Here is a 27,494-nt window from a genome sequence, read left to right as displayed (position 1 = left end):
TGGGGATATAACTCAGTGCAACTGCTAACACATGAAAAATCTTGGGTTAAATCCCCATTATGATGAAGAAATAAGTAAATAAAATAACTTGATAAGATTCCAAAGTTCACATGGTTATTAAATTAGCTTTTACTTACAAAGTTGGAAGGAGATTGTTAGTTGAATCAACTTTTGAAGGAGTATTTATATTAAATGGTATCTGTATAAGTGTCTAAGAGCTTCTTCATTTTCTGCACTATTGGTCACAATTTTTTTTTTAAGAAAATTAAATTTTTTTCAAGTTAACCACTTCTGGCATGCATTACACCCCACAAAGTTCTGGGATTCACAATCTTGTCTTTAATATCTCTTATAGTCATCTCATGTTTATTTATTTATGTTCTTTTATTCATTGGATTTTAATAGAGATTTGCTCATCTTTCTATTTTTCCCTTAAGAACCAGCTCTTATTTGTTTAAGAATTAAAATTAAAGTATTTGCTTTAATTTACATTTTGAAACATTTACTTTTGACATTACTCATTACCTTGCTTTCTTGAAACTTATAATGGGAAAAACCCTGTTATTTATTTTTCTTCCTTAGGCTTGCTATCTAGACACAAAATTAATAATTTTGTTTTGTTTATGCAAAACTGATCATCCGCAAAGTTAAAATAATGCCATTAGCTACTGGGCCCATTTCATGTAGAGTAGCAATTTTAACGAATATGTAAATATGGTGATTACTTTAGAATAAAACATATAGAAGTTTACAAAGAATCAGCACACTGTGTTGTTCTTAGGGAATCACCTGGGCATTAAACAGAACTGACCGCAGAGTGGAAGTTGCAGGAGTTTACTTAAGGAAAGCCAAGTATTAAACCAAAGAGCAGGGCAGATCTTTATTCCCAGATAGGATGTCTGAGTGGCCAGGAGGAGGTAGGGCATGCGTGTACTTGCGGCTAGAAAGAAAGGCATTCTGAGCTCTATACTACTTCCTCAAGTGGGAAGTTCTTCAGGGCAGTATTGTAGAACAAGCTTGCTGCTCCTTCCAGTTTGGCCATTTCATTAGCTAGAGAGACATCTGTATTCTTTCCAGCTTCTGGCTATTGGGTTGCTATGAACATAGCGGAGCATGTATCCTTATTACATGCTGGGGAATCCTCTGGGTATATGCCCAGGAGTGGTATAGCAGGGTCCTCTAGAAGTGTCGTACCCAGTTTTCTGAGGAACTGCCAGACTGATTTCCAGAGTGGTTGCACCATCTTGCAATCCCACCAGCAGTAGAGGAATGTTCCTCTTTCTCCACATCCTCACCAACACCTGGTATCTCCTGAGTTTTTAATCTAAGCCATTCTGACTGGTGTAAGATGAAATCTCAGGGTTGTTTTGTTTGCATTTCCCTAATGACTAATGATGCTGAACATTTTTAAGGTGCTTCTCAGTCATCCAAAGTTCTTCAGGTGAAAATTTTTTTTAGCTCTGTACCCCATTTTTCATAGAGTTATTTGGTTTTCTGGGGTCTAACTTCTTGAATTCTTTGTATAGATTTGATATTAGTCCACTGTCAGAGGTAGGGTTGGTAAAAATCTTTTCCCAATTTGTTGGTTGCAATTTGTCCTTTTGACAGTATCCTTTGCCTTATAGAAACTTTGTAATTTTATGAGGTCCCATTTGTCAATTCTTGATCTGAGAGTATAAGCTATTGGTGTTCTGTTCAGAAACTTTTCCCCTGTGCCCATGTCCTCAAGGGTCTTCCCTAGTTTCTTTTCTATTAGTTTCAGTGTTCCCTCAGTGGAGGAATGGATACAAAAATGTGGTATATGTACACAATGAAGTACTATTCAGCCATTAGAAATAATGAATTCATGAAATTCTTAGACAAATGGATGGAGCCGGAGAACATCATACTAAGTGAGGTAACCCAGTCTCAAAAGAACACTCATGGTATGCACTCACTGACAAGAGGATATTAGCTTAGAAGCTTGGAATACCCAAGACACAATCCACATATCAAATGATGTCCAAGAAGAAGGAAGGAGTGGCCCCTGGTTTTGGAAAGGCTCAGTGCAGCAGTGTAGGGGAATACCAAAATAGGGAAGTGGGAAGGGGTGGATGGGGGAACAGGGGGAGGGAAGAGGGCTTATGGGACTTATGGGAGGAGGGAATCAAGGAAAGGGGTAAATCATTTGAAATGTAAATAAAGAATATATCGAATTAAAAAGAGAGAGAGAGAGAGAGAGAGAGAGAGAGAGAGAGAGAGAGAGAGAGAGAGAGAGAGAGATCTGTAGTGTATTTGGGAAATATTGTCTCTAGAAATAGCATGCATTCTGTACCAGGGACATGCATACCATGTTTGAGAAAAGGCAGTGGACCCCTAGAGGGCTATAGCAAGGCTGTCAGCTTGGAGTCAGTGGGGGCATGTTTACTGTAAACATCATGATTCTGGGATGTAGCTTGAGTCTTACCACCTCCACCTGTCAGTAGGAATGCTGCTATTTGCCTTTTAGATTTCTTGTGACAATTAAGTGTAACCTGTGTAAAACAGTTTTAGAACTTTCTATAAAATCTTTAAGACACCGTTGAATAAATAGTGAATCTAATTTTAGGGCGGTTATGTTACGATCATTTCATAAAAGAGATCCAGTTTCTTTTGTGATTTCCCACTGAAGGCATCTCTGACATTCCTTGGTTACATCCCAGGCACACCTCTGTCACTCTACAATGTAATTGCTTTTAACACACAGATAACTCAGTTCCACAAACATTTACCAAGCACTTGTTCTGCTGAAGAGCAGGTACTAGATGACAGGGCTGCTCAGGAGAAGTGAGGCCATTCCCTTCATAGGTGTGGATCCCACCCAGTCATTCACAACTCCAGCATCCAGACAGCTCTGATTACCTGGCACCAGCAGTGTCCACAGCTGAGAGTGCTGAAGGTAGGTTTCTTGGAGTATCATGGGAGTTCACTGTAGTTATCCACTTAACTTGTCTTGCTTTTATGTGACTCCGCACTGAGAACGAACAGGAAGAGCCAAAGAGCCCTTGGCCCTTGGATGGTCCAAAGTAGAAACAGTCACACTTTATTTCAAATGAAGGAGTTTGGTGAGCGGTTTTAAAATAGAAATTATATGTGAAGTCAGCAGTTCATGGAAAGCCTTCAGAGGAATTTGTTGGAGACTCTCTTCAGGGGTAAAGATCAAAGAACTGCTACCCACAGTATAAAGGGCACAGTGATTTCACCTTCTAGTATACAGGGCCATCAATAAACAAGGATAGTGTGAGCATAGACTGCAGGTGGCTTTGGTATTTGAGAAGTAATAAAACATCAAATTCCTCCCCATGAAATAAGGACTAGGGAATACAATAAGTGTTGGAGCTTAGGTTTGTACAAACTGCTCTGCCCATGGCTGGTGTGAGCACTCCAGTAAACCATGGTTATTTATTTCCTTTCTAAATCTATTTTTCTTTTTATTTAAGGTGATAAGTTCATTTGTATGAAAGAAAACCTACCATCTCTGTTTTCCTTTCTTTGCCCCATGTTGGTTTAATTATTTTTTCTAAACATTCCTTTAATATCCCCCTATAACATAGCATACAGTTTTAATGTAAGTAGTTATGTGAAGACAATTTAGGCCATAATATAAATAATGTATTTATTTTCTTTTATGAATGAATAAAGTATAAAATATTAGAAATAGCAGTCACAAAGCTCTTATAGTCTTCTAGAGCTGAGCTACCCAAGAGGAAGTGCTGAGCCATGCATGAGGAACTCAACACCTGGACTTCGCCGCATATTTGGATGGTATGACCGTAAGTAGATTTGAAAAGTGGGTGTCAGAAAGCTTGGGAATTCTATACATTTTATCTTTTTATGTCGATATTGTGTGCACTAGTACTGTGCGAAGTTCTCTGGAAATTTATCCTTTGAGATGTCCACTGTTATTAACTATTCATGATGGTTGACATTGGTTGCCAACATCACAGGATCTATAACCGCTTAGGAGACACATATCTGGCATGTCTATGAGGGAGTTTCTAGATTGAGCTAATTCAGGTAGGAAAAAGAACTCTAAATGTGGGCTTAGGACCAGAACTGAATAGAATAGAGACACTGAGCTGAGCACCAGATACATCTCTTTCTGTTTCTTGACCACAGATGTCAAGTAACACAGACCCAGTATCATAGACATGATTCCCAGATCTTAATGTTTGGATTGCTAAATTTTGTCCTAGATAAAGTCACAGAGTAGAGTTACACAGTGTCTACAGACTGTTTCAAGTGACCCACTAAAAGGTTAATTCTGGAACCATTGTAGTTCTCAAAGTGAAAATGTGGAAAGATCCTTCGCTGCCCTATTTATATCAGTTTTTCGTTCGTGAGGAATGGATCCTCAGAGATTTATGTCAGCTCAGTGTAAATCTGTAGAAACCACCATGATGGTGAAGGGACGTTCGTTTCCTTTCTTAGGAAAACAGTGGCCGGACTTGGGAACGTTAACCCAGATACAAGAAGATTAATTAAAAACAAGAGCTGCACTTAAACATCTGAAAGATGGCATTTAGAAGAATAATTACATATGGGCCATGACAGGCACTGTCTGATTTAGTATGCAGACAAAACCAGGTTGCAGACTTTTTGGTTCAACATAAGGAGGCTGCTTCTCTGAAGTCAGAAGCGTGTGAGAGTGACTTTGTATCCTTAAGAATTGGCAGGGTTTTGTTTTAGGCTGAATGCGTGTGCAGAACAGTGAAGGGAAGCAGTGTAGACTTCGTAGGGAATGTGCAGAGTGAGATGATACATCCAATAGAAAGACTGTGAATTCTATTTCAAATCAATTATATTAACTATATAGAAATAACCTGTGAAAACAGAAGTATCTGTGTCTGAATTTACAAGATTCTTATTTAAAGCAGTATATATACACAGTTTAGTATAGTACAGTACAATAAAGTAGAGTGTAGTATGTAATATAGAGATATTTGACGTTCGTTAGGACTGTCATGTACTTTGGCAGTTAACTTAAGGAATGTTGATCTGATGAAGCATGGAGATGCACATCTACCTGTCACCCCAGAACTGAGAAGTGCCAAGAAGCAAAGTCCAGCCATGGCAACATAGTGAGACATGGCCTCAAAATACAGTAGAATCCACATGTGAATTTAAAAAGAAATGAATTACAAACAAACATCTTCTAACTTAGTACATTCTTGTGTGTCGCAGGGCAGAAAGAACTGTGACAAAATCCAGACTATACAGCCAGAATGTTGGCTCATACAGACACGACTCTGTTGTTTTTACACATGAATTTCTGCTATTGTTATAACAGTGCCAGTATATTCTCCTTGATATCATATTGGGAATGGTTGCTATTCTTCCTAAACCATCTACCACTGGGCCAGATGCGTTTATATCACATGTTGGTCCTGAGGAATAATTAGTGTTATCAATGCAAAAAAATATTATTGCAAACGACAAAACCAAGTTTGTGAGAACTGAAATATTACTAATTTTTTTGGTGTGGGGGAAGTTGTTTCACCTTTCCCTGCTTCCTTTTTTTAGTTGAATATAGGTTCAGAATCTACAGCTCAAGCCTCCTAGAGCTTGGAGTCTTTGTGGGATGCCAGGCATAGGATTTTTTTCTTTCGCTCATATTCTTGCAATTCTAACATCAAGGTGCTAGCTAATTGAACAAGATTGCTTGTCCCAGAGGAAGTTTGCCACAGCCTAGTTAGTCATCTGGGAAAGTGGTGTATGTAAAGGATTTCTGCCCTAAGCCTGGTGGCCTCTGGGCAATACAGTGGGGTGCTCTACAGTGGGGTGCTCTACAGTGGGGTGCTCTACAGTGGGGTGCTCTCTTAAGCTTTCATTTTGTTTAATGATCAGCTACATTTATTTTCAGAAGATCTCAAACTGATACTATCGAAGTCAAATAATTGTCTCTGGGGACCATCTACCACTGGAACCTAGCAACAATGCAGACAGGACTGATCGATGGGCTCTTTTGCTTGTTTTGCGACGGGCTGCCCTGTAGCCTGTACTGACACCTGCTATGTATGTCCAGTGAGCTTCAGTTCCCTCCCCTTGGGCCTGCATTGAGGGTTAGGAAGCCCATGAGATTGAGCTGTTTATAGCTGCTCAACATGCTCATATTTGCTCCAACAAATTAAGCGCTGGAAACTACTTATCAGTTACAGACAGATCCAGCTCGGAGGAAATTCAAGATAATTAGGATAGAATATATACTTCCTCTTTTCTCTGTAATTGAAAATCATATCACTTTAATCACTGGTGTACTGTACCAACTGTGTCATCTTGTCAGGACTAAGACTGCAAAAAAAGCAGGGAAAAGGTTGGTATGACACTGTTTAGTTTTCGACATTCTTGGCATTATTGACTCCTGAAGACAGAGTGTTTTCCTGAACTCAGTAACGGGTTAGGCAGAATGCAAGAGAGCATTTACCCCTCTGCTAACCACCACACTAATTGAAATGAAAATGTGTACTGTGCGTAAAGGAAAATACAGTTTCTGAAATAATTTTATCCTCCTGTAGTTAACTCTTGTGTCTTTAGCTCTCTACCTCATTGCCTAGCATTAATGAGATTGTAGGAACATAAAGGATGGATGAGACGTGAAGAAGGAGTTTCTAAATGAGACCCAAACTAGTAGCTCACGGAGAGAAGAGGTGAGCCCCGAAAGCTCATGCCAGGAGAGGTACTTTATGAGATGCAGCCAAAGGAAAGGAACCTGCTTTAGAGGGGCTGTATATATCAATAATATGTATTCCATCAATTATAATATATTCTATTAATTATAATGTAGTCTATAAGTTATAATGTATTTACTCTTTTTAACATTTATTTGTTTTTTACTTTGGGATTATAATTTAATTGCATTCCTCTCTTCTCTTTCCTCCCATAAACCCTTCTCTGCTCTCCTTTAAATATATGGCCTCTTATTTCACTAATAATTATTATTGCATGCATATAGGTACATACATACATGTGCATTGCTAAATGGGACATCTTCAGTCCGTATCACCCCGCCTGGGTGTGCATTTTCAGGGTTGACCATTTGGCCTTGGGTGACCAATTGGGGCACGTTTCACTGGGGAAGGCCACCTCTCCAGTGTTCAGCATCCCTTGCTTGGTATCTTCAACAACAGGATCCATCTTCCACCTCTGGCAGGGGCAAGAAGAAATGGTGACACCAATAGGCTTTGGAAGTTGCTTGGATAGACTCAGCCAACAACACAAAAGAGGACTTTCCGTGTCTGATGTCAGTGTGCTAGTTAGGTGGTCTTTGGCTCTTGGAAAGAGCATCATCAGCCCCAATAAGAAGAGTTCATTAAAACTATATATGTATATTTATAAACAGAATTATGCCTAGTATAGTTTTGTTGGTAGTTAATCGTGTGTTCCCTTGTTGGTTTTCTTTGACTCCCTTACTTTTATTTTACCCACCTCCCTCCTACACCTATATTTATTTCCTTCTCCCTTCGCTAAAGAGCCCCCTATTCCTATATCCTAATATAGGCCCTATTTCCTCTATCAGATCATCTGTATCTTGCTAATCACACTAATTTTCCTCCTAACTTCTTCGGTATTAATCTCCCTCTACTTCCTAAGGATTGTCCACAAAGAGCCCCATTTCACATTACCCTTATCACTTTACTTGCTTCTTTCTCTTGCTTCCATTGGCTATATACTCACATCTGAAGATTTGGAGCTTGAGGCCACCAATAAGAGAGGACATGCTCTTTTTGATTTTCTAACATAGGCAATGAGAGCAATTTCTCTCACAGGACTGCTTTCAGTGAGTTCTAGAGGTTTTGGTGTCTTTATTTTTATTTTATTTAGTTCTTGAAGACGTTTTTCCTTTTCTTTATTTTCTTTATGAAACGTGGACATCAACACAGACCCAGGTGCAGTAGGGCCATAGATGGGACATGGCCCTCAGCGGCATCGTGTGACATGGTGGCCCTTCCAGGAGGTCTAGTCTAGCGAGTGGACTATTCCTCATCTTGAACCTCAGTCATTGCCAAGCTCTTGGATGTCCCTACATCTGGGCAGCTTGTTTAGGGGCTGAATTTGCATCTCCTTAAGTTCCAGGCTGCTGCACACTATCCTGTGACTATGGGAGATGATGTGATCGAATACTGTCCTCAGTCACACATCACCACTACCACATTCACTTCTCTCCACACCACATGCGTCACTCCTCCCCTCTGCTGCCCCCCTTCCTTTATCTTTGTCACCTGTTGTCTCCTCACAGTGGTTCATTTACCCAGCTGGCTGCCCTCCTCCAGGACTCAATTATCTTTTTATAATTATAAAAAGTTAATTTATTTGTATTGTGTTTGTATGAATGTTTTGACTGCATAGATGTCTGTGCAACATGTGAGTTCATTGCCCAATGAGGCCAGAAGAGGCTTTAGGTAAACTGGAACTGGAGTTGCCAATGCTTGCTAGTCACCAAGTACTAGATGTGGAACCCGGGTCCCCTGGAGTATAGCCAGTGTTTTTAACTGCTGCTCCATCTCTCCAGTTTGCATTCCAACCACCTTTTGGCAAATATCGTTTTACTATCCAAATGCATAGTAAACGGTTTCTAAATTAGATGTAAAATGATAATAAATATAGTATTGTCATATTTCCTAACAAAAGTATAGGAAATATATCACATACCAAGAACAGGTCATCCCTGGATTATACTGAATGATAAACTGTAATTTGTTTCACGTCATTATTCATTTTATAGTTTACAGCTACTGTAAACATGATAAAGACAAACATTAGACTTAGTCTATTTAATGCTACTATAATGAAATGAAACAAATTGTTAATTCATTAATAAGAAGAAATTGATGTTTTAAAATAGTTTCGGAGATGGGAAAGTCCAAGGTGAAGGAACTTGCATGTAGAGATGTCCTTCTTACATCATCTCAGAAGAAAAGGAGACGGCCAAGACAGCCTATGCATAGGAGGAAGGCGGGTTCAGCTTCCTGTCCAGAGCACAGCCTGTTCTCAGGGCAGATGCTCTCTTAGAGGTTCCACCTTACAACATTGGGGCACTAGGTTTTAAGTTTACAGCATAGGAACTTTAGCTCTCAAGTTGCAGATACAGCAGTCATTAACAACCCAGTCATTTCTCTTTCAACTTCAGCAGTCTAAGGAATGAACATTCCAAGCTAGATTCTGAATTAAGGCTTGAGTGATGAAACCAAGAAAAAAATTAATTTCATAAAGGTCTTAATGTATGTGGCATATCTACTCAGAGATACACTTCCTGGTGTTCTATATGTCTATGCTAGCCTCTGATTACGGATTAAACTTCGGATCTCTATTCTATTCTTTTGTCTTGCTGGTTACCAACAAAGAGATTCATGGTAACCACATTAGGAGCACTGTGAAAGCCTGTACGAACATGTGCACATGTGCTTCCATGGACTTCCATGTTCAAAGCTCGCAATCTGAATCTTCATGAAGGATGAAGGTTGAAATAGCTTTATCGTTGATTCTTCTACCCCTTGCTTTAACCACAGTGGTGAAAGACTCAGACTCTTCTTAAAACTCCCGTTGTTGAAGGGTGAAGATTTGAAGCTGTCACCACTTAAATGCATGTGAGTGAAACTGAATTTGTCAAATCTTTTCCTGGAGACAGATTTTAATGAAGATAAAGGGCAGAGGCATGCTGGTCCTAGTGTATGAAGAATATTGGGAACTTGTTTTTACAATGACAAACAACAATGATAGCAAACAGCCACAAGACTGGAAATCCAAGAAACATTGTAATCTTTGGCATTTGCATCATCAAAGAAACAAGGTTACTTTTACCAACTCTAAAAGATAATTTGGTGACATTGGTGAGTCTAGGTTGAGGTTAAATTGCTCATGCTTTCTAACAATGTCTGAAGAGACAACCATAGTAAAATCATCATTTCATTATCACTTTTTACAAGACTGGGGAGTAAATATTTATCAATTATGCAGCCATTCTGTCTATCTGCTTTAAACTCTCACCCCCAAGCCAATGTTGCCCACATCCCTTTGCTTTCGCCAGGGATGTTAAATGGCTGCTCTCCAGATCTGTGTCTATGATGTGTTTTCTTTCCAACAAGGCAGGTCAGTTCAAATGGGAGTGAGGTGATTTCTGCCACACACACACAAAAAATGTTTTTTAATGGAATGCATTTTAACTTCTTACCTGCTAGGTTCCAAAGCTGGCTCATTCTTTTGAAGAAGGAGGTGAGAAATAGATACACTTCTAACGCTGAGGTAGAGGTCATGGGAGCTTTTCATCAGAGAATAATGGTTGCTTCAGAACTCTCCTGGTACTCCCTTGAATACCTGAATCCATAGAAAACTTGATCTGCTGGTACTGGTGTGTGTTTAGAAAATTCATCTAATTTTTTTTCCAGCTTGAGTTTACCAAAGACTGAGGGAGAGCATTTTCGTCTTAAAGAGGACTTATAAAACAAAGTCACTTAGATATAAAAAGACAGAGGAGACAGCAATTGTTCCATGGTGCACATTCACCCTTAAAAGGAATTGTAATAATGAGACTAGGAAAAGGTCACCCGGAAAGATAGCGCATGATTAAGTAAAGAATTAATCAGTCCTATTCAAACTCTCCCCTTCCACCTTCTTGGTGTAGGCTGCGAAGCGGACTTGTGTTAATGAAGCTAGTTAACAAAGGCAAGATCATTTGGGGAAGTCAGAGACTCATTAAGCGGGGTTATATCCGAGGTCTTTGAAGATCCAACTCTCACCTGCATGCATTCTGGAAATGTATATATGTGCTTGATCCTGCTGCATGGGGCTTGTGGAATTAGCACAGGCAGCTGCACAGGCTGCAGTTGTCCCTTGTTCTGCATCTCAGAACACCTGGAGTCTTCAGCCTCCAGTCCTCTTTGTTTTTAGAGAGTTCTCAGTTTTGGATGAGTCTGTGTATATGCCACAAACACTGCAATACAGGCGCCAGAGAAGTGCATGGTGAATGAGAGGGATGTGTCCATTGGACCTCTCTGAAGAACTTCCTCCAGGAGAGCCCCATCCAAAGAAAACCTTCTGCCAAGTTGAACACATGTGGATGACCTGACAGAGGGCCAAAGAATTGGAGAGTAGCCTGTGTGCTGCCACCTTCAAGGTCAGGGACGAGAACTTGTCATCCTGAGACAGTAATGCAGTATTGCTAGTACATGGCTTGCAACCTGGAACAGATTGTATATCGTTCTAGATAGTTGTGTATGCTATCCTTTGCCCAGAGAAGCATTCTGACCTTAGCAGGATGGCTATTGTCATTATTACTATTAATAAACTGGAGCTCTGAGAGATTATGCAGCTTTTAAAAATGTGTTATTAACTTGTCTTAATCACATATAATAATGGGTTTCATGATGACATTTTAATATATGTACCTAAATACATTTTAGTAACACTCCTCACTGTTGTGCTCTGTCCTTCCTCTCTCCATCAATGCTAATCCCCTTCAATGCAAGTCTTCAAGAAGGGTAATCCCTATAAGTTCTTCTGTCATCCATAACAGGATGTTGGTGAGTCCAATCCCGGGGAAGAGCTTGGATGGGTACAGCAGTCATCTTGTACCCAGATACCAGTGCTCTGTGAAGCCTAAACTCTCTCCCTTCCTTCAGCTCTCACTGATCTTATCATGTTTCCATCAGTTCTTCTTCCTTTTCTACATTCCCTGGGCACCTGGGAGGTTACAACATGTTCCATTAATGTTTTGAGCTTCAATACCTATTTATTCTCAGTATTGTAAAGAGTTATGTGTCTCTGGGATTACTACTGACCACTTTAGGGGCCAAGGGGAGCTTATCTGACCAGTGATGACACCAGCTCTAATGTGTGGGAGTAAAGATAGGTATTTAGAAGGTAATTTATGATGCACATCCTGGGTATTTATCCAAATAACATAGTCTTCCTCATTAGGGTCTCTGAATTCCTCAGCCACAGGTTTCTAATTAATTTCAAGCTACCAGATACAAATCCAATCAGAAAGTGGTTACTCCCATAGCAGATTTGCCACTATCACACCAGTGGATTTATTCTGACTTCTGGTAGGCCAGTGCTGTAGCAGGCAGAATCCAGTGCTGCCTTAGACCACTCATGTCTTTTCACACCCAGCGGTCTGCAGAACACTCTCTAGAAGGCACTAAAAGGGCTATCCAGCAAGAAGAAGCTTCCAGCTTAGTCCCAACTTCATTTCTTTGCGTCTTGCATGAAAGGTATATGGAAAATTTAGTAATACTGTTTTACTATGTAATTTGGGTGCACAAATCAAGAACAATGACAATTGCCTGTGTATTTTGAGGCACTTCAGAGGCTTCCTCAGCCAGTGACTCAAAGGGAGGTAACACACCCCTGCTACTGAGACCTTTATTTAGCCCATGCCTTCCAAAAGCAGCTTTATATAACCAGGCTGTCTACCTACATTCCAACTCTTCGTATATTTTTTATTAGTTTACCATGTATCAGTTTTCTTTAAGACCTTTTCATGCATCATTAATTTTAGATGAGCATTCTCCGTCAGTACCTTTAGCCTAGTTCTCTGCACCCCCCCCCAACTTAATGTTTTCATCTTCAACATTTGATTTCTACTTTAAAATTTTATGCCTTCTGCTACCCTCAGGATTATTCAATGTTTGAGAATCAGCCAAGGAGTGATAATACTAGAAACCAAGTACTATCCAGTAAAACCCAAATCGGTGTTTCACAGGGCTGGCTGGTGGGCGGGAGCCCAGGAGAATGTGAAGTTGCCTTTATGCTCACTCATCTTCACTGTCCTGTCCTGTGAGGTCTGCCTCAGCTCTGCAGGCTCGGAGGGAGCTGGACATCACTACACGAAGCTGTGGTATCTCTCCACTTTGAGGCATTATGCCACTCAACATGCCATGCCGTGTATCCTGCTTTATTTGACACTAAAGCCAGAGCCTGACCTCTGCCTTCTACCCTCCATGCTAGCCCAACCAGTCCCTGCCAATCCCCGCTTGAGGCAACTACCCACTCTATTTGCTTCTTTCTTGGATTTCTAATTAAATAAAGTCATATAATATTCTGACTGTACTAATAATTTTTGAGGTTCATTTTTTTTTGTTTTGTTTTTTGTTTTCTCACTATTTGCTTTGTCTGTCCTGGAACTTACTTTGTAGACACTGGACACAGAGAAATTTGCCTGCTTCTACATTCCCAGTGCTGGGATTAGAGGTGTATGCGACCACATCTTGTTAGAGGTTCATTTTTCATGAAACATGTTTCAGTAGTGTGTTCCTTCTTGTTTCTAATTCACAATTCACTGAGTACACTTGCTTATAGTAAGAATTCTCAAACCCTTTACCAATTGTATACAGCTTTTAGACACATGCCCATGTTCCCCAGCATTCCATTTGCCTGTAGCAACTACTTGTAGGTTCCTAGTCTACTGTGTCCTTTCTCTTCTTTCAGAGTTTTTCTGAGCCTGCAGCAGTAATGTCACCCTTCATTTTCTTGTGTACTTAGTGCTGCCTCTATGCATACCCTGTCAGATTGTGCGCCACATTTCTTGTTTGAGCCACCTCCTAAAAGCTCCCCTCAAAAGCTATGTACTTTAAGAATGGTTCCGCAGCACAGTCATCTGATTTTCATTCTTTGGTGCCCCAACAGTCCACTTTTCCTCTTCCTGTCATAGGATCTAATATATGTTTTCTTCAGTTTGGTCCCATGGGATTATTAGATGACAGGTCCTTGAAGAAAAAACTCTGCTCTTCTGTCTTGAGTCACCAATACAAGATGATTTGGAGGGAAATGTATTATGTTTGAAATATGAAATGTCTACTTATCGCTGGCCATGGGCATAAGTATTCTAAATGGTTCTGAAGCAAATGTAGAAAGAATCTGATCACCAGGAACAAGGAACAAGGGTAGGTGTAAGGAATTATTTCCAAGTGCCCTTGCTGTGTGTAACATTGTTATACTTGTCACAAACTAGGGCACACATTATTATAGGTACTTAAGAGAATGTGGGTTTTCATGAGCTGATTCCTGCTTAACTTGTAGTGTTGAAGCCAGAGTCCTTCTGTATTATATAATGCATTTATATTTCTCTTATGTTGAGTATGACTGAGGTCCTGACTGAAATATTACTGATTTTCTCCACTCCATGTCTGAATTGCCCTGGAAACTACTGTAGGTGATCCTCTTTCAACTACCTCAGGCTCTATATCAAAAGATGGAAAAAGATAATACCAGAAACTCTAATGTTATCCTGCCTGAAATTAAATTCCCGCTTTCTCTCTTTTATGCTGTGCAGTCTTGTGGAAAACACTTTACCTCTCTGCTGTCTTGATGTTTTTCATCTGTCCCATGTAGATGATCAACTATACCTACTGAGTCAGTGGCTTGGCTATTGTCTCTTAGCTTCACACCCTCTTTAGGGTCTTCTTCATCCTCTGCTTTTAGATGCTGTTTCTGGGATGCCTCTCCTTTGTTGTCCTCCCCTCTGCTAAGATGTGTTCTAGACTGTACCAGAGGGAAGAAAGATATAAGGATGATCAAACCTTTGTATTTCCTGTCCATTTTTAACTGCTTCACATTAGCAATTTTCTTCAACCTAGAATTGTCATTTTATTCAGCCCTCCCCCACCACAACACATATTTTACAACACAACAGACATGGCCTCATTAAATTTAATCAGAAATACTATGTATCTCCCTTTTCAGATGTCTCAGTTTAACTCTATGAGGTCCTTTCTCTACACTTCTAAATTTTCAGAATTGCAAATTTTCCATCTGTTCCTTTAGCTTTAATGGAGATAGCTCATCTCTGTAGTTACTAGGACATTTTTTTAAATTTTTTTTTATTAAATAGATAATGTGGTTTCTGTCTTTTGCTCTAGGACTAGTATCTTTTATAGGATTGGAAATTGGTATAATTCTCCATACTATCAACTGTGTCTGGCACAAAGCCAGGGCTCAATAAACCTCGAGTGTTAGTATTACTAATGAATATTTCACAGTAGATGAATTGCATTCCTCATATAAATATTTTCTTCCCAAGGAGTAAAGATGTAAAGGCTAACCACACAAGACTACTTCCTACCATTTCCCTGCAACCATATATTCTTTAGCATTAGTTCAAGCACAAAATTCTTAGTCACATGATCAGCATTATAGATGTGACTAATTTACTATAATAGTAACTTTCCGGCTGCTTAGACTATCAACAATAATTAACAGCAACAGCAACAGCAACACACACACACACACACACACACACACACACACACACACACACACACTGCTAGAGGAAGATTTTGCCTATGAGTTGTCTGGTGATCTTCAAAGCAGGTAGATGAGCAAATTTGGAGAAATGATCTCTCTGTATTTGACTTTTCCTGAATTCAGCACTGATCATTATTAGACTTTGTATGTGTGTCTATCCTTTGTCCCAGTTTTCTGTAGCTTGTATACTGTCTCCGTTAACTACGTAATTCTCATGGTTTCTGTTATTCATCCCACCGTATACTGTGACAATGCATGAGGACCTCTCATTATTTCAGTCCTCACTCCATCTTTCTTAGAAGTGCACACTGGGTACTTAAGAGCTCCAGGAAAATGTGGGATGGACAAAGGGTTGATACCTGCCTTTTCTTTGCCTGGGAAATTTGCCTTGTTTTTAATCCACTAGCCAAAAATAAATGCAGGTGATTGCTTTAGTAATATTAGTAAATGTGCCAGCATGGTTCTTTGAAAGTTATACTAAATCATTTCATCAAAATTTGTCCTGTCTTCATAGATACATCTGTAGTGGTGCATTTAAGCATTTCCTTTCCTAAGGAAACAAGACTTTTCTGGCTTTTTTCACATCTGTTCCTGCAATTGAGCTAACTGTAAGCTTATAAGGCAACAAAAATAAAATAAAACTAATCCAAAGCAAGCATTTTTCCATCATGATTTATATTCCATAAAGTGTGTGGATGCGTGCGCGCGCACACACACACACACACACACACACACACACACACATCTAGATAGATATAGAGGAGCAATATCTTGTGAAATATTGTTCCTTTTGTTAAAAAGGAAATTTAGCATCAGTGAACTTCACAGAGCTCTTTGCTTTCGTTTTTGTGTTAGAGAAAAATCTAATTGTCAGGGAAGTTGGAAATGGGCAATTACCTTACTCCAATTTAAATTAATAATTTTTTTATTTCTTCATGCAGTGATTTCACATTTATTCTCATTGGAGGTAGTTCTTTTGTGGAATTTCCATTTTTACTTTCTATATGTTGCCTAGGCATGTGCCTAGTGTTTATTCATAAAAGTGTGCCAACCCCCTCCCCCTGTCTGTTCATATTTAATTAACCAAGTACCTTATAATTAAAATCACTCCAACTGTTAAGGAATTACTGTCTGGCACTTGTTAGTTTTTTCCTTATGTTTACATTACATTTGATTAACCTCTGGAGTTTTCTTCATAAGCAATTTTTAATTCCATTTCTCAAAACAACGGTGACAGTGTACACAAATGTATAGTCATGACTTAGTGTTGGAAATCTGAAAAGAGTTAGCAAAGAAGAAAGAGGTCTGGGAATCTGGAAGATAAATAAATTTTCTGGTAAATGTGCAGGGACTGGTAATTCCAATGCTAGTAAAACTGGAGGTGTCTCATTATTACACAGCAGACGACTAAACTATGGGGGTGAGAGTATTAAAGATACTAGGTCATTTCAGTTATCATATTTTTTCTTGGCGTTATGTGCTCACATAATTGAAATCTATTGATATTCTGTCCCTGTCCTGGTTGACATTTTCAATACCTCTGAGGTATCATTGTGATCGCTGTCATCCTTGCAGACGTTTGATGACATTCTCCCTGGAGTCCATGTGTGAACTGTTTTAATCAGATGGGAGGCTCACAACTGCACAACACGCTAACCTGGACTTGCATAAAGCAGCCAGCCCATCTTCTCCAGTTGAACTCACCTTCTGGATTTTCTCTTGTCTGTCCTGGTATCAGCATTATGTGTAAAGAATATCCCTTTGTCCTTTTTGCGCAGATGGCTCTTCAGATCTGTTACCGCTCATACCAAAGAGCCAAGTGCTTGTCCCACGAGTGTGCTGTCCACACAAAGCATACCTGAGGGCACTCACGTCTTTTCTTCTCTTTCCCACACTTGGTGGCTGATGTTAAAGACGTCTGATCCAGATTTATACGTAGTGGGAAACTAAAGAACTGCAGTATAAATCACATCAGGAAGGACCTGATCCTTCCAATGAGTGGATGTAGACATCTGTTTCCTATTCCTAAGTCCATTTTATTTGGATCCTTCAAAAAGTTCATCTAAAAAATAAGATAAATTAAAAAACCTGTTATTTAAGAGATACTTCTTTTGTTGTTAAAAATGAAGATAAACATTTAAGTACTATAAGTTGTGAGAAAGAAATAGAAGCTCTGTGTTGCTTATTCCGTAGTTAAAATAATTTAAATATTTTGCAAATTGGTTACAGATGAAAACCCTCATTTCTTAGATTGTTATTTGTTATGTTTAATGATAATTTTGAGTGGTAATCATATTTCAGTGTAGATTTCTTGAAACCATTACTCAGTTATTGCATAAAAGCTATTTTAGTAGAAAGTGAAAAGAAGTGTTTTGCATAAATACTGAAATGGGCTGAAAGTTAGGAGTGGCAAGGGTCAGAGAAGGCGCTCTAGGCATGATCAACAAACAGCAGTTAGCTGCAAAGCTACCATACCATTGAAAAGGAATTTTAAGACTTCCAGGCTCAAGTCATTTCTTTTGGAAGACAACATAAATAATATTCAATGAGATTCTCATTTTAAAGAACTGATATTTATAAATAATATGGAATGGGGTTTATATTTCTAGATATGTTGAAAACTTATTTCTCAAGGTATTTACTTTTAAAAAGACTTTTCTCATACTTGGGAATATTTCTCAAATTAGACTTATTAATAAGAACTCTGGATACATCTCCAAATCACTGCAGCACCTAAAGCTCAGGGAATGTTGAGGATAAGGATCTGACAGATTGTAAGAGCCAGAAGGTCAGGGAGTGAGATTGCGTCTTCCAGTAATAGCAAAAAGTACACTCATAAGTTCTCACTGACATGCCTCCCTATGTTGGTGGGTGTTAAGGACATGAAACCAATGGACATGCCAACTGGACAGAGGAAAAACTCATGAGGCCTCAACCCTGTACAAAGGACTAGAGGCAACTAAAGAATTCTGGGAATTAGAGATGTTTCATCTCCAGGGAAGAGCACAGCAATTGATTGTCTAGTGTCAAATGATCAGTACTGAAAATATACATATGGGCAGCATTATACGGAGTGAACTCATTATATTTGGGAATATATATGTATACACATATATACATGCAATAACAATTTGTTTAAAAAAAAGTAGAAGCTGTGAATCTGAAGGAGACCAGGGAAGGATGGGAAGGAGGAAAGGGAAGGGAGAAATCTAATCAAATTATATCAGAATGTTTCAAATGAAGAAACCAAAATCTCTGCTTGTAATAAACATCTTCCCCAATAGTGAGAGAAGAAAGATGGAATACCAGGATTTCCTGCCTCCATGACTTTCAGTAAACTTGGGGTAATGAAGAAGAGTATTAGCCCTTGGAATCTTGAGGAACCAGAGGGATAACATACCACTCTTTAAGTTATTGTAGTATCTAAATAATTAATTATCAAATACCAATTTTCCTGGGATGTTGGAGCTGGTATTTATAATTGCAGGTGTAGAGATCAGAGGATGCTTTGTCAAGCACGTTAGTGCCCTAATTATTCTCTATGCTGTATATTATGACTCTCTGAGAACCATTCACATCCCACTAAAATTTTCCCATGTTATTGTATGTATTAATTGTAAGAGGTCATGAGCTTCATTATGTGTATAAGGTAATGGATCCTATTATTTAAATACCCTTTTGCCTTCCTCTTTTATTCTGTGGCTGAACTCCTTCTCTGAAAGCACCATTTACTATTTTATTTTTTTAAAGTTTCCCTTGTAAATCTTGCCATGACTTTGGAGTCATCAGAGTGCTTCACACATCCCAAGACCCAGAGCCAATCTCTTCAAGAACATCTATACATACTGTAATGTCTTCATCAGATGTCAGGATGCTTGGTTGACTTACTATCAGTAACCTTCTAGGAGAGTGGTTCTCAGCCTTCTTATACTTCACCCCTTTAATACAGTTCTTCATGCTGTGGTGAGACTCAAGCATGAAATTATCTTTGTTGCTACTTAATCACTGTAATTTTGCTTCTGTTATGAATTGCAACATGAATATCCATGTTTTCTGAGGGTGACTTCTGAGTAAGGGTTGTACTATCCTCAAAGGGCTTATGACTCATAAGTCGAGGACCTTTGCCTTAGATGATTCAGAGTAGAAGCAATGTATATCTTAGAAAAGATGTAGGAAGAGTATATATGCGAGGGTGGAAATACACCAAGTCCATTCTCTCCAAAATATTAACCGTAATGAATGACGTTTTAGCTTTTAGGAATGCAAAAGATACAGTATGAAGCCCTTGAGGGGCACAGATACAGAAAGAATCAGCAGCTGCTTCTGGGCAAGGAGTGGGATGCTAACTGGAATAGAGGGAACTGCTTATGGGAGCTGAATATTATTATTTTGTGGCATTAAGTTGTTATCTTTACATCTGCCATAAATAGGACACATTTATAAATATGTATCTGTGAGCATGTCATTGGGGAAACTAAAATATGGTCTAAATGAGTCAGGCTGTCATTGTTGTTCTGTGACTATGGGAACAATTAATTCTCAATATGCAGATTTTTGCTTTCTCTGGGCTGACATCACTTTTTGGGGGCATCTCTAGCCAGCTACTGTGTATTCTAAGGAGATAAATCAAGGTTACTGGGAGAGAATACTGTAGAAAGACACATCTTTTAGAAGTATGGAAAGGTCATTTGATCACTCCAACATAAAAAAAGGATATTTAAATATATGTCCTCAAACATTTTTTCCAGGAAATGAGGGAAATCAATGTGGCATCAAGCTTTCCTGCATTCTCTTCAACATCTTTCTATCCAAGAATAGACTATCAATCACAGTTCTTGCATCTCTGTCTTCTAAGACATCACTGACTTGAATGTTTAGGCATCCAAGCATCATTGACCACTACTGACCAGAGCTCATAGGTAGAGGAGTGAGGCTCGAAGCTTAGATGGCTATTAGGAAATAGCTAGAATTTTTAAAAAAATTCGGGTTCATTGTTTGAAGGGAAAACCCCTTTTGATGGAAAAACTTGAAAGGTTTTAAAAGCAGTATTTTTGTTGGTTGTTGAAATCTGTTCCTTCCCTTATTACCTTACACAATGCATAGGAGAAAGTTTTTACTGAAATCCCTGACTTTTTATTTTATTGTATAAGACAATTTTATACTTATTATTATTTGTGAATATATATGATTTACAGCTAAATAAAAGATTATATTTTACATGTATTTCTGTTCTACTTTACTTCTTTATTGAGGTGATGAAATACTGACCAAAAAAATAATTGGAAAGAAAAGGGTTTATTTGACTCACAGATTACAGCTCACCGTCATAGTCATAGGAACTTGAGGCAGAAACTCTAGGGCTCTACACACAGGAGCTGAAGCAGAGACCATGGAGGACACTGCTTACTTGTTTTTCCCAGGCTCCTATTCAACTGCCTATCTTATACTGCCCTGGACCATCTGCTCAGGAATAGCAAAACTCAGATCTGGGTGGGACTTTCTACATCAATTAGCAATCAAATAAATGCTCCACAGACATACCTATAGTACTTTACAATTGAGGTGATTCTTTGATTCAGTTTTCCTCTTCCCAGGTAAGTCAAATCAGTGACAAAACTAATCAAACTAAAATATAGTTTTGTATACAAGGTAACATTCACGAGAACTTGAGTTTGATCCCCAAAGCCCACAGAAAACCCAGGAATTCATACATTCTCCTTTTTTTTTGTGAATCTTAAGTTCAAATTTTTAGCTTTGCTTGTTTAAATTGGAATATTTATGGAACACTGGAAGGAAGGAAATGACTATAGTGAAGGAGTGATACAGAGGCCTTAAAGAGTTTGGGACTTTCGGGGAGTGGGGGTCCAGAAAAGGGGAAATCATTTGAAATGTAAATAAATATGTCAATAAATTAAAAAAAATAAATTAAAAAAAAAAGAGTTTGTAAGTAGTAGAATAAAATGCTAGAAAAGCAGGAGGGCTGGAGATGACAAAGTTTAAACAGGAATGGGGTGGAAGTAGAAAAAGAGCCATGGTTATGGGGACTACCTCAAACTAAGTATGTATGCAGAAGCCACATAGATGTCCTCTTTATAAGCTATTTATAATAATTATAGTAAAGTAACAACAATAATAAATCAAACAGACATTGAGTAGAGATACCATGAATGGGTGGATAATGCTGATCCCAGAAACCATGTGTTATTACATAAAAGTTCTAGTACCAGGTGTGAGGTACCTCTCCATGGATTGTCTAGGAAGGTCCCAGAGGCTCTCCAAACCTTACAAGATATGGCTGTTGTCAATGATTACCCACCAGACATGGATAGCAAGACCCTGTTGCTGACAAAAATACAAACTTCTTTAGCAGAATATAGAGCTGCCCTTCTAGAACTGAGCTAGGAGCTTCCTCCATCTGGCTAGCCTATAGTGTCGGAAGTTGCTATGTAGGAGGCTGGCTGATGACGAACAGCAACAGTCTTTCCAATTTTTGTGCATTGCAAGATACAATACCAACCTGTCGGCAAGAAGCAGTTACTGGTGAGAGTGGCACAACAGTTATGGGGGTAACTAATTTCGGATCAGATCTGAGGCCAAGGGCTCTTCAGTTCTACTGGAGAAGTCATTATCTTCAGTCTTGTGGCCACTAATGACTTAGTCGTGCTCACGGAATGGGTTTATGTGCATGCACATGTGAACAGTTCACCTTAAAACCATTAGATCTGAATAACAAACAAAAGGGTCATGACAGAAAGAGGAGGAGATTGGTTTGAATAGCAAGAGGACCAGAGACAGTGGGAAAGTGTTAGCAGAACGTATTATACAAAATGTCTGAAATTGTCAGATGTTTTTTTAAAAAAATCCAGGTGTATTATGAGCACTTGTTATCCCAGTGATGAGGAAACAGAAATTCCTATTCCTAGGGCTTGCTGGCTATCAAATGTAATCTATTTAGTGAGCTCTACACCAGTTAAGAGACTCAGTATAGGTTGTCCTCTGGTCTGTCTCATATGTTCATGAACACACACACACACACACACAATTTGTACATCAGAAACCTTCTAAACATTCACCCATTTAAACAAAATTTATAAATATGTGAATATATTCTGGCATCATGGCCCAATTAATATCTTTTCAGAAGCATGTTTATTTCTAAATTTTCTCATTTTACATTCAGTTGATTACCTACATGCATTTAAAAGCATTTATTTAGAATCAGTAAAATGCCATTAGCAGCATTTTCAGGAAAGCGTATTTTTTACAGTAAGTGAAATGATTTGCTGTCCTATCTGTATGGGCTTGCTTTTTATTTAAAGCAAATGCAGTGCCTCAAATGTCCTTGTGCAGACTTCATGGGCTACTCGGATGGAAATAATAAACTGAGAAACTTTAAAAAAATTATTAGGTTCACAGTCTATTTTCTCACTACAGATACTGATGAATTTGGTGACATTAAGTATTACCACAAAACTGTTGTAAAGAGAGGAAAGAATCTGATTGGCTGGGCTTTACTTCCAGATAAAATCAATAACGCCTGTTCTGTGAACGCCCTTACTGAACATTGTGTGTGTGTGTGTGTGTGTGTGTGTGTGTGCGCGCGCGCTCATGAGCGCGCACTATTTTGATAAATAAAACAACAGGTGTGATTTGTTAGTGTTGAGAAGCCCATGGGTGACCTGGCAGGTGAGTGGGTTCTGTGTAGGAGGGGCTGCATCTTAGGCCTTAGGCGTGTCCTGGGTTCTCTGCTCCATTAGGGCGCTGGCGATGGGTGCCCCGGAGCCTTGTTTGAGAAATAGAGACAGTCACTTGGGCTTTGAAGCCTCCAGCTTGCACTCAGAGTTGAGACTGCTTGAAAATATATCTCGGAGGAAGCTCGTGGGCAACTTCCATTTTCAGACTTTGTCCAAAAGGAAGAGGGCAGAAGCTGAGGACCTGACGTAACTTTAGGACCCATGTTTTCCGCAATTGTGCCTCAGTGAGAGCATTGTTCTTTTCGAAGACATCGCTAGTGCAGTATTGTTATGAAAGAATCGGACTGGAATAGTGTGCTGCCTCCTCCAACCCACCCAGCAGACATAGCATCTGTCGCATAATCTCTTCTTCCCCACAGCTGGTAGGTGTGTGCCATTATCACCCGAAAGGCCAGGTGCTTACTTATCAGGCACCTCTGAAATCACTGGCGTTCACGGTTACACAAAGTCACACATGCAAGGGACTACATTATGCATTAAGAAACTTGAGCAGAGACTGAAGGAAAGGCCACTCAGAGACTGCCCTACCTGGAGATTCATCCTATAAACAGTCACCAAACCCCGACACTACTATGGACGACAAGAAGTGAATACCTAAAGGAGCCTGTTATGGCTGTTTCTGGAAGGGCCCTGCCAGAACCTTACAGACACATAGGCAGACGCTAGCAGCCATCCATTGGACTGAGTGTGGGGTCCCCAATGGAGGAGTTTGAGGGCAGACTGGAGGAGCTGAAGGAGTTTGTAGCCCCATGGGAAGAACAATGATGTCGGCTACCTAGATGCCACAAGACTCCCAGGGACTAAACCATCAACCAAGGGGTACACAGGTTTCCATGGCAGAGGATGGCCTTGTCTGGCATTAATGGGAGGAGAGGTCCTTGGTCCTATGAAGGCTCAATAGATGCCCCCAGCAAAGGGAAATCGAGGGGGTGGTGGTAGGTGGGAGTTGGTCGGGTGGAGGGGCATATATTTGGAGGCAGGGAGTGGGAGAGGGGTTGGGGGTTTTCAGGAAAACCGGGAAAGGTTTTTAGCATTTGAAATGTAAATGAAGATTATATTCAATTAAAAAAAAAGAAAGTGTTGTCCACTTGAATGAAAATACACCAGTAGGGCTGAGAATTGGGACACATTTCATAGAGTACTTATCTGGCTTTTAGAATGCACTTTGTTTGCTCCTCACCACCACACAGGCTAGGCATGGTTGTGTGGGCCTGTAACCCCAGCACTTGAGGTGTGGAGGCAACAGCATCAGAAGTTCAAATTCAGCAGGGTGGTGATGGCACACGCCTGTAATCCCAGCACTCTGGGAGGCAGAGGCAGGCAGATTTCTGAGTTCGAGGCCAGCCTGGTCTACAGAGTGAGTTCCAGGACAGCCAGGGCTATACAGAGAAACGCTGTCTCGAAAAAACCAAAAACCAAAAACCAAAAATCAAAAAAAAAAAAAAAAAAAAAAAAAGAAGAAGAAGAAGTTAAATTCCCTCATTTACAGAGAAACTTGGAAGCCACCCTTGGCTACCCAGGACCCTGTTTGAAAAGAGAAGAAAGGGAGAAAGACACAATCAATGCCCAAAGCTGACCAGCAAGGAGGACAAGAGGAACTGACTACATATTAGCATATGAAGAGATTAGCATATGAAGTTGTGTCCAACCTAACAGTTTCCTATTGTTCTGAAAACAAGACAGACTTACTGCCACACAATTGGAAGACTCAATGGGATTTGATAGGCTGTGACCAAGTCTGCAGAGCCATAGTCCCACTGTAGTTTGTTAAAGTGATTTGCCCCCTTTCCTTTCCAGATTTTTCGATGGTATCCCTGACGTTCCTTGGCTCATGACCCCTTCCTCCATCTTCAAATCTCACTTCTGTAATTCTGTCACCTTTGCTTTCCTGAGCCTCGGCTTCCCTCTTGTGAGAATCCCTGTGATTATTTGGACCGAGCTGGAGTATCTCAGGCAATTCCCTCATCACAGTATCCTCACACTGATTACACTGGGCTACTCTCCTCTACCATGCAAGGTAACACTAGGAGGCGAGCATCTCAAAGGGCCATCACTCACTCTGTTACTTTAGCTGTTGGGAAATTTCAAGCAAAGTCAAGATTGTGAGTGAGCAGAACAGTTGAGATGCGTGTCATATGTCGAAGAGTAGTGGTATCCAGGGCAAGACAGTGGTAGCCAGTTTGATGGAGGCCAGTGGGCTCCTGTGGCTATGGCATATGCAGCTATAGAAATATACCCCAGTTGATACAGAGGCTTGAATGTCAGCTTATCTATTGTGAACATCCTGAAAATCAGCAAAGCTGGAGGCACCATCAGGCCTAAATCTTATATACAAGAAGAAGCAAGCTGTTTGTAAAACCTTCCTGGTGGAAGTTGGTGAAATGAAAATAAATATTTACTGATGTCCTAGTCACATTATTGAAAGGTCACTTTCTAGGGGATAGTATTTTTGTGTTTTGAATTTTAAGTCTGAACGTACATCATATTTTAGGAAGAGCCTTGGCTACATAAAAGGAAATTTACCACTACCTAGCTTTCAGATCTTACTAGCTGGCTGTAAGAATTGGAATGCCTTGGGACTTGGAAGAACTCTTGGACCCGATGACGCCTTTTGCTTTGCTTGGAGGTTGTAGGGTTGTCAGCCCAGATTGCTTGAAACAGATAACTTGAAAGTCCTTTGAAACAATCAGGGTCTCTTCATAATGACTGAAAGACACTGAAGACTGGCAGATAAGAGTTTCAGAACTTTAGTTTATGGGAAGATTTGTGATAAAGACCAAGAAGCCTCTTGGAGATACTACAATTCTACAAAAGAAGTCAGGGTTGTGGACAGATGAACTCACAAATTAGAGTAAGAAAGAAATGATTAAAGGGGCCGGGAATGGCAGTCAAATTTGACTTACAACATTCTGTCATTTGTGTTCATTATTTGTCACTGGCACTGTTGTTTGGGTTACAAGTCTTACGGTGGCTTTTACTAGTGGCTGAAATAATGAACGTTGTCAGTTTTCTTCAGCGAGTGAGTGAGAATCCACTTAAGTGATGCTTTTCTATCTCTAACAAAATGCTCCAGCTCCCACTGGCTCTCCTTTGCCTGTATTTCCAACTTGAAAGCGAATGAGAGACATCAGAATGAATGACACCAATGTGCTTTATCCAAACTGGGAAGGAGAGAGGCACCTGGAGACAAACAGGGACAGTTCCCTTCTCCTCCAGGCAGAACAAAGTCCTCTGTCTTTCCCTGCTTGAGAAAGCAGGCATCTGGGATTCTCTGTGAGTGTGAAGACTGCGAGCTCAAGGCTTCAGGCAGGATGGGGCTTAGCTCAGAAAATCTGTGATAAGAATTCTAGAATTTACATAAAAACTCCTGACAGAATCTTGGCATTAAGCAAAACGTCCAGCTGAGTGAAGGCAGCAGGCATAAGGCTCTTCAGCAGAAAGGGAATCCTGGGAGCCTCATGTGCTTAGAGTGACCTCACAGCCCAAGGTTACACTTGAAGGGAAAACCTTTGCTTTACGATTGCAAAGGGGACATTGTCGTGGAAATTTACTTCACTGAGTGGTGTAATTCTGCTTTATATAAATCACGTTTCTTCCTAGGTACTAGGAACACTGCTAACACTGAAAACATCATGTCAACATCCTGTCCTCTCATGTACCTTAGCAAAAGTCAATGACCTAGATTTTTCATTGTAAGTATTATGGACTGAGCTATTGTGTCTTCTGAAGTTCTTACGCTGAAGCAGTTCCCCTGAGGCATAGTTGCAAGTGAGTCCTCTGAGAATGTAATTATAGTTAAATAAGGTAGGCGTGAGAAGTTAGGTGATCCTTTGTGGTACATCCTTATTCAAAAAGGGCTTGTTTGCACTCTCTAGCCTGAGAGCAGTCACTGGGATCTTCCAGATGCTACCTTGATCTTGAGTTTCCAGCTTCCACAATGGTAAAAATAGCCTTTTCTCTTGTGTGAGGCAGTAGTCTGTCTGTGGAACTTCTTATAGCAGTCTTAACATCTTAAGGCAGTGACTACCTCAGCTTGCTCCCAGATGTAGACACCAAAGTGTGGTGAGTAATGAGGAGCTCATTTTGAGTGGGAGTTTTCCTCTGCGGTCCTTTTCCTTTTTATATGTGATTTTGACCTTACACTCACAGATAAGCACAGTTATCAGCCCCCATCAAGGAAACTTCTCCTTGCAATAAATGGAGACCATTACAGAAAATTATGATTGATCAAAATGCAAAGTTGTCAGGCTCAGTCCAAACTGACAGAAATACAAATCAAGTTCTGCATTATAGCCTATGGATCATTGTGGAAAAGGGCCTGAAAAGATTGTTAAGAGCCAGAGAATCAGCGGAATGCAGGCTGAAGAAGCCCATACTGGTTACACCTGTCCCCAGGCAGTGATGGGTGTGCAAAAGACACCTAGAGGCCCAACCACCACCATGCAACATGAGCAAAGATACTCAGAGGTGCCATTATGATAG

This window comes from Apodemus sylvaticus, chromosome 3, assembly GCF_947179515.1.
Source record: "Apodemus sylvaticus chromosome 3, mApoSyl1.1, whole genome shotgun sequence".
Lineage (NCBI taxonomy): Eukaryota > Metazoa > Chordata > Mammalia > Rodentia > Muridae > Apodemus > Apodemus sylvaticus.
Note: the sequence above shows the minus strand (reverse complement) of the source record.